Genomic DNA, 9,771 nt, shown 5'->3' with positions numbered 1-9,771 from the left:
AGAACCACCATTCATAGTAAAGATATAACCATTGGTGGATCTTCTACTATCAATATTACTTGCCCAATTTGAATACACATATACACAAATACTTGAATTGAAGTTTTAGGTCTAATAGGATAACCATGATAAAACAAGGGATGTTTGAAAGTACCCCTCGAATATTTGAATACTCTCTTAACTGCATCTCAATGCGCTTATCTAGAATTAGCCATATATTGACTCAAGACTTTTACTGCTTGGGCAATGGGCAATGCCTGGTCTAGTAGAGATCATAGAATACATAAGACTACAAAAAAAACTCGCATATGGTACATTGGTCATGTCCTACACCTTAGTAGGATATTTTGGACAATCTTCAATAGATAACTTCATTCCCTATGCAATAAAAACAATCTTGGATCTATAAGTTGTCATGCTAAATGTCTCCAACACTGAACTCACATACTTACTCTAGCTTAACCAAATCTTTATTTTAACTCTGTCTCTTTTGATCTCCATCCCTAGAATGTACCTAGCTACACCTAAATATTTTACCTCAAACTATGTTGACATTTGAGACTTCAATTCAAAAATCAAATAGACTTTCCTAAATAGTAACATATTATCCACATATAATACAATAATGAGAATGTGACCATCATTAATTTTGAAATAAATGCAATGATTTGATTTAGACCTCTAAATTCCAAAAATCAGCATATAGGTATCAAAATTTTGGTCCCACATCCTAGGAGACTATTTTAGACCATACAAAGACTTTTTGAACTTGCAAACTAGATTTTATTTACCTTTCACCATGAAATTCTCTAGTTGTGACATAAATTTCTTCCTCCAAATCACTGTGAAGGAATATTGTCTTCACATCCATTTGTTCGATTTTTGGATCATGAACTATAGAAAATGATAACAAGAATTGAATGGATGTCAACTTTGTAATGGGAAAGAAATTATCACTGTAATCTATTCCCTCAACCAAGGAATAACCCTTCTTGATCAACCATGCTATATGATTTTCAACACTACCATTAGGACCCAACCTTTTCTTAAACGCCAATTTGCATCCAACATGCTTATGTCATTTAGGAAAAGGTACAAGATCCCAAGTATTATTCTTTTTTAAAGACTCCATCTCATCATTGATGGCTTCCACCTAGGAATCTTCATCGCTCATACCCATAGAATCTCTAACAGTCCTAGGCTCATTAGTGTTATAAATCAAAGAGAAAATACAATTAGAATCTAACAATGAATATTTTAACCTTTCTGGTGAATAACCATAATAAATATTCAAACATTTTTGGTAAATAACCATATCTTTTAGGTTGTCACCTATCACAAGAAGACCTCCTCAAAGAATGAGGTTGAGGTTCTTTATCTTTTTTTGAACTTTCAAAGCTTCTAGATCTCTCCTCATCATTAGGTCCACCAGGATCTCATAGTTCTTCTTTCTCAAGAGGAGAGAATTTGTCCTTTTTTTGTTTCTCCTCTTTCTCTAGTTGTATCTCAATAGTGAAGGGTTTTATCTCTCTGAAAATAACACTTCTAATATAGAGAACCTTCTCTATCATTGGATCTTAGAACATGTACCCTTTTACACCAACCCCATAGCCAATTTTGATACACTTAACAACCTTGTTCTCCAACTTATATCCTTTTTAACTCAGAACGTGAGCATAAGATTCACAACAAAATACTATGAGATGTCTCATCAATGGCTTCTTTCCTCACCACACCTCCATAGGTGTATTATCATCAAGTGCTAATGTAGGATATTTTTTATTAGATAACATTTAGTGGCTAGAGCTTACTCCCTTCTACAACAATGTGTATGGAGTTGTCTTATGCATCTCAATCTAATGGTTTTTACAAAACCTTTCAAAATATTTCAAGAAAAATTCACCACCATTCCCAATCCTCAAGCACTTAATCTTTCTACTAGTTTTAATTTTCAACAAGAGCCTTAAACTCCTTAAATTGAATAAAGATGTCAAATTTATCTATGAGAAAATAAACAAATATACTTCTACTATAATCATCAATAAATAATATGAGATACATTGATCTTGAAGTTGAAGGAGTATTAGTAGGACTAGAAACAACAAAATGTATCAAGGCCAAGAACCTCAAATATTTATGAGAACTAGAGTAAAATTGAATATGATTTTGTTTAAACCATAAATGTAGTGTTCATATAAATTGAACTCAATATTACAATTATCAAGCCCCTCAACGAGGCATTTATATTTTATGGTTTTGAGACCCTTCTCACTAAGGGGACCAAGTATTTGATGCTATAATATTTTCTTCTCTGCTGGGAGTTTCATCTCTAGAGCATTGGTAACCTCAAGTACCCCAAAAACATGACCATCAAAATGTAGATGGAACAATCCTCTTCATAGATAAATCTAGTGGCGACGATGAAGAATCTAGAGCCCTCTTCTTGGACTCGACAAATTAACTATTGCACTATATAGTGAATGAATATAGCTTATGCAAGTTTGTATTTGAACAACCTCAACAAGCACCATAGAGCCTCTAGGCATCTTGAATCCACCTTGTGAGAAAACAACCTACACACCCACATCACTAAACTTTCTTACATAAAGTACATTTTCTTCCAAACCCAGGATGTATACAACACCATTGATCTCCTTCACTCTACCATTAGTAAATCTAATCTTGACTCTTCCACTTGACAAAGAACCTTCAGATGAGAGTCATCACTGAGATACACCTTCACACCATCATATTCTACATACTTTAAAAACCAACCCTGATGTGAGGTCATGTGAAAAGATTCACCCAAATCTATCAACCAAACATCTTTGATACATGTGTTGCCAAGGCTGTGACAAATGCCTCATCATCACCTTGAGAGGATTTTTTAAATCTTAATTGGAGGGTCTCTTCATATTTTTCTCCTCCTTACAATCTTGACAGAAGTGACTAGATTTGCCATTGTTCGAACATTTTCCTTAGAGTTCCCAAGAGACGTAGATCACCAATGAGGGATCTACCTCTTTTATTTTTCTTGTCCTTCTTCTTACCTTTCCCTTTCAATCTACCATGAACTACAAGAGCCTCCTTAGCTATCTCAAAAGTCTTCCTTTGCATCTCTTAAAAAATAAATGATGATAACACATCATCCATCTTGAACGTACTAGTTGGATTCCTAATAACCATGACAAGGTGGTCCCAAGAATCAAGCAAAGACCATAATAGAAGCATGCAACGATCCACCTCCTTGATCTTGTCACCAATAGAATTTAACTGAGCAATAATCATGTTGAATGCATTGAGATGTTCAACAACAAATCCTCCATATTCCATCTTTATAAAATACATCTTCTTTCTTAGGAAAATATTGTTTACCATAGATATAGACTAATAAACATCTCAAATATTCTTCCAAAGTTATTTTGCAATATTATCTTCATGTACATTCAACAGAATGGAGTCTACTAAATAGAGGCTTATGAGAGATTTTTGATCCATCATATCTCAAGCATCCTATAGTGAGCTCTAAGGTTTTGTTCTGGATATTGCAGCCCATAGATCTCTATCCACAAGTGTATCTTCCATTTTCAACTTCCAAAGTTAGAAGTTGTCATCATTAAAATTATCCATATAAAATTTCATGAATGTGCTTGCCATCTTATTCCTATAACAAGATTTTGAAAGTTACTCTACAAAATCTCCCACTCAAACTGATATCAATATGAAAAAATCGCTACCCAACAATGGGATCAAAATTCGCTAGGCTCTAATACTAATTTAAAGGATGCTAAGGTGCAAAAAATGCTTCCTAACACTAATCTAGTGTACCGGATAGTACCAATTTTCTTACAAATCTTAACTATTATAGAATTAGAAACACATTCACAAGGAGATAATGAACATGCATACATATTATACCATATAACACACGATATACTATGGGGAAAACCCTTTCGAGAGGAAAAACTGAATCCAAAGCACTTAGTATTTAGGTAAACTAATATTTACAATACAATATTAGCACTTAGCTTCTTTCAATAGGAGTCTACAATTGACAACCCATAATCTAGATTAATTTTGGTAGCATAACACTTCACCTCCACTACACAACTTAACTATTACTCTCCAAGGCTACCTTATATAGAGAAATACACCAAACAAGGAATCTTATAGATGAATTAAGAAGATAGGGTCGTGGAAAACTTTTGGCCTTGTTTGTTAGCCGTAAAAAGCATGCAAATTACACATGTACATCTCCAAATGACTCTCCATTATAACCTCCTAAGTTGGGCACCCAAAATTTACTATTTTGAGGTATGACAAATGTTCTAATGCATCTTACAACTGTCATAACTTACAACACTTACAACTATAAGAGAATCTACCATAAATGACTATTATTAGCTTATTCTCTTATAACTTGTCATAACCCAACTTGGGCACCCACCTTCTCCATGAAAAAGGTATCTTATGCCACCTATCCAATATGTCATATAATCTTTCATAGGCTATCATAACATGACACTCAAGTCAAGATCCTCAAAGTGGGATGCCTACCTCCACATGTACAACAAATGTGTCATACAATTCTTGCCAAGTAGGATGCCACCAAGCTTGTGGGTCCCACTAGATGACAAGACATTTGTAGATAATTAACAAATTAAAATATTAAATTAGCATAACAAAATCAATGTTAGGATTTGCAAAGGTTGAAACACCTTAATCTGAATACATTCAAGATGGTCATGGCTATGTATCATTATTAAAACACTAGATGCATCATAGTTCACATATCAAAGTATACATATTTTATCTACACAATTGGGGTGTTATCTTTGACCTCTATTTTTAGTCACAACCATTATTTGAGCTTATACTTCTACTTGAATTCACATACAATAGTATAATAGTTTAAGGAAGTGTACTCAAATGTTAGCTCCACATAAACATTAGTGTATCAGTGCACATCAATCCATATAGTGACTAGCTCATACACACACCACATGTACACAATGCAATCAATTCAAGCATATATGACATACTCATGATTGGAATAACCCATGGAAGCATCACAGTCAGAAAAAAGAGAAGAGTTTGTAATTTTACTATAAAAATCTTCCCAATTCATTTAATTTATTAACACATTTACTTTAAGTACACCTTAACTTGAAAGAAAATATTGGTATATCCCACACTACACCATGGGTCCATTATTTTTCCAAGATTAATGTCAACTATGATGATGATACAAATAGCTCATGTACTACTTTTGTCATTAGCAACAAGGTCAAAACTTAAACAACATTAATCACATAATATCTATAATTTTTTCATAGCCCAATATTCCTCTGATTCATCTCATAAATGAGTAAAAATAATCAAGATATCATATGACTTTACCACACCTATGAATAGTGCCTACTCACTCAAACTAATTTACCAATGAGAAATATCAATCATAAACTCCTAAGTTGAGTAGATCTAGGAATTCATGACCTACATGTCATTGAAAAATTCTATCTAAAGCCACCAAGTGTTTTGAAATACCTCTCAACATAGAAAAAAACCTAGCTATCTCACCTCTCCTAAAAGGAATCAAATCCCAAAATGAAGATTAATTTAATCTAATATACCAAATTCAATCAGCTTAATTCAATTTTTATGGTAGGCATAATTTACAAGGCAAGTTTATCTTCATCCTTGATGTGGATACTCCAACAAGCTTCCCTTTGTAAGAAACAAAAGTGTCTTTTCATACTCATCTCTAGATTAACTAGTTGTAGATTATTTTTTTATTTTTTTTCGAAAATAATTCTTCTCAAAAGTACAAGAATCATTTATGATAGGTGGAAGAACACTTTCCAATAAATTTTCATCTCCTTTGAAGACATCTTCAATAACAAGTCTCCTTTCTATCTTGGAAAACACCACCTCTCAAGACTGCATACATAGGTATATGTATGCACACGTACATATATCTTATAATAATGATTATGCAACTTGTTCAAGATTTAAGATAGTGACAAGCCAACTAATCATAACACAATAAACAGTATAGGGCTAGGGGCATAAAATTGACCCCTTCTCTATAAAAGCATTGTCCTTGACAACAATTTTTTCTTCCTCATCTCCTTTTTTTCTTTTGCTTATTCTTCTTATGCTAATTCTTGTTCTTGTTCTTGTTCTCACACTAAATCTTAGTCTTGCTTTAAAACAAATCCCACCTACTATATTAATCTTTTTAAAATCTTCATCTAGTTTTTAGGCTAGATTAATTGCACTTATTTATATACAATTATCAATTAACTTAAACTAGATTAAACTTTAAAAATGATAAGTTCACCTTTACAATGACACTTAAAATTAAAGTATATTAAAAATCTTAAATAAATTCATTCAATTATACTCCATATTTTATTGATAATTAATTTATTAAGTAACAATTATTATTATTTAAAACATCCATTTAAATTATTTATTAAATCTTAGAAAAAAATATTTATTTATTTATTTTAATAAACTCAACACAATCTAGGTGCCTATAACATGGACTTTGTCATTAGACCAAATGTCCTTGAACATAGAAACAATATTTTAATACCATTATAATTTTATTCATCATAAATCAAAAGTCTACAATGATGAAACCTCATCCACTTTACCACAAGATTTCGAACACAAGAAAAATTCAATTTATTCTACATTACTCACCAATCTTTTAAGAAAATCAATAGAACTAATGAAATGAATCTTTTATATCTACAATACTAAACACTCTGGTTTTGGATCTATAGATTGCTCACAAATTATTTCATATCATTCAAGTCACTAATCATTGGACAAGCTCAAAAACATATTGTAAAAATTTGTTTTGGATCTATAGATTACTCACAAATTAATAGATATCATTCAAGTCACTAACAGTTGGACAAGTTCAAAAGGATATCTGTTTTTGGATCGATAAATTATTTACAAAGTATTTCATTTCACTCAAGTCACCAATCAATAGAAAAATTCAAAAACCCAGAAATTTTAGATCTACAGATTTGAGTTAGTCTTAAATCACATACTAAACAATATATTAAGTCTAGAAAATATAAGCAATATATCACAAATGGTTAGATATCACTCGAATTGCTATGAACCCAGAAGCATGTTGTAAAGGTTGTTGATTATTGTAGCAAGAACTGTATTCTTTTCTTCCATCTCTCCCATTAGAATTTTTGTCCTCGCATTCTCGTCGTTGAACGTATATCATCAAGCGCACTCCCTGCTATGTTTTTGTCTCCAGATACATCATGCAACTTAATTGCTGTTGAATTCGTCTGGTTGTTTATATATGTGTAATCCCCCACACAATAATCTATTATGTTAGTTCTAACAAAATCTAAGACTGATTTCGATTACTATATCTGCTGCACAATGGTTATCAATGGTAAATGGTTATGCAGAATCAAATATTGTGCATGCAATACCTATTTTTCCTCTTCTCATATCTCGAATTGGATGAGTTTGTGTACAGAAATATTTCAGCACACACATGCATGATGTAATATTAAGCCTCTAAGTTATAAAGAGCATTTATATCATTATAACTTTTTATGTCGGGTCAGTTTTAAATCACACATTAAGCAACATATTAAGTCTAAAGAATGTTAGTCAATTATGAGTGCTTAACACTTTTAAGTCTAGAAGTGTTTTCTTAGTGTGCCCATGTACATTTAGCAACATATTAACCCTAAAAAATGTTAGTCAACTTTGAGTGTTTAACACTTATAATCCTAGAAGTGTAAGCTTAGTGTGTGTGGTTTAAGTCATTCCCTCACGCCGTGTTCAACTTGGATAAATGTAATTCGAGCATATCCTATATTTGGATATTGACTTTTGAAATCACACTATAAAGTCAATATAAAGAATTGTATTGCTTTCATTTTTCATATATTTATGTATTGCATTTGTTTATTTAGTAGGTTTCGAATATGTTTTGTCTTGATTTATGTCATTAATTTGGTATCTTATAATGGCTTGAAACAAACTTATAGGAGGATTATGCAATATGTAAGTCATAAAATATTAATAACTATTTTTTACAGTGAAAGATTTGACAACATGATTTAAGAAAATACAAAAAAGTCAATATATACATTTTATTGCTCTCATCTTTATATATTTTATGTTCAAGCAACAAGAAAAATAGGATACATTTTTACCACTCATTGAGTAGTATTATAATACAACTTAAATAATGCTATATCCAATATGAACTCATTTGAGACTCACTATCATCATCCCACACCTTTTGCTACTTTTACTCTAGATTCTTTAAGAGTTGAATTTGGTAACAACTTTGTTGTCCATGTGGATCAAACTCTCAATATTCTTAAAAATAATTTGGTATAGGTATAGAACTCCACTAAATGATAGGTGGACCAAAATACAACAACATACCTTTACAATAGGTGATTGGATCTCTCTCTCTATAATTACAAGCAAACATGGGCATGTTCCACAATGTGATTCATATGTTGGGTTAAAATATTTTGTTGACTTTATATAGGTGACATGTAAATTATAATTCACTCCTCTATATTCACTTAATATTTCATATCTTTTCCCTTGACAGACCAGTTGAGCATACTAGATTCAAGAACCAATAAAACTATCTACATTGGATGATGATGGGCTAGAGATTATATTCAACAAATGATCAAAGTAATTTTAAACACATTCTATTGAGGAGGTTCTATTCCAATATAAAGGTCAACATTCCATCAAAGTTTTCTCAATTCAAGCCTCAAGGACAAAGAATTCTAAAGGGGAAAAATGATATGAAACTCCATTCTATTATGTATTAGTTGGTTGTTAATATTTGATTTGGTACATATTATTTGTAAGGCACCCAAATAATAAATTAGAATAAAATTTTAATTGAGCACATGAATAAGGTGATAGTAGGTCTCTATGTTAGCAATAGAATGTATATTGTAATAACCCCTTAAGTGGTATTCAACTTGGATAATTGTTATTGGAGCCTATTCTCTATTAAGATATTGACCTTTGAAATGATACTATAAAGTCAACATAAAGAATTCTATTGCTCTCATTTTTTCTTATTTTTGTGTATTGTATTCCGTTTACTTACTAGGATCCATACATCTTTTGTCTTGATCCATGTCACTAATTTGATACCTTTATGATAGCTTGACACAAAATTTTAGGTGGATCTTGTCATGTACAAGTTATAGAATAGTGAGAGATTTGGCAACATGATCTAAGAAGATACAACAAAGTCAATATATGCATTCTATTTCTCTTTTTATACAAATATTTTAATTCCTTTGATAGATTCTATGCATAATTTATCTTGATCATGTCATTAATTTGACACCTTATGATAGATTGACACAAACTTATAGTAGGATCCTACTATGTGCAAGCCATAAAATAGTACTAACTTTTTTTTAGTGAGAAGTCTAGGCAACATGATCTAGTAAAATGTAAAGGGTACAATTCAAAGATTTATAGAGACCAAGTTTACAAGAAATTAGATAATTTTATAGGTCTAATGATCCAAACTAAAAGCAATAAACTGGAAAAAACTAAAGATAAGTTTTTCAATTTTGATCCATAAATTTAATTGTCAAGAACATTTGCTAATCCCAAGGCACAAGGATCTCAATCTCTTTGACCATTGAGATAAGCATTCACGCCCCTATTTATTCTCTTTACAACACATTGTACCTACTGCCTTAATATTTTTAATCTCTTCAT

Source organism: Cryptomeria japonica, chromosome 3, assembly GCF_030272615.1.
Source record: "Cryptomeria japonica chromosome 3, Sugi_1.0, whole genome shotgun sequence".
Classification (NCBI taxonomy): domain Eukaryota; kingdom Viridiplantae; phylum Streptophyta; class Pinopsida; order Cupressales; family Cupressaceae; genus Cryptomeria; species Cryptomeria japonica.
Note: the sequence above shows the minus strand (reverse complement) of the source record.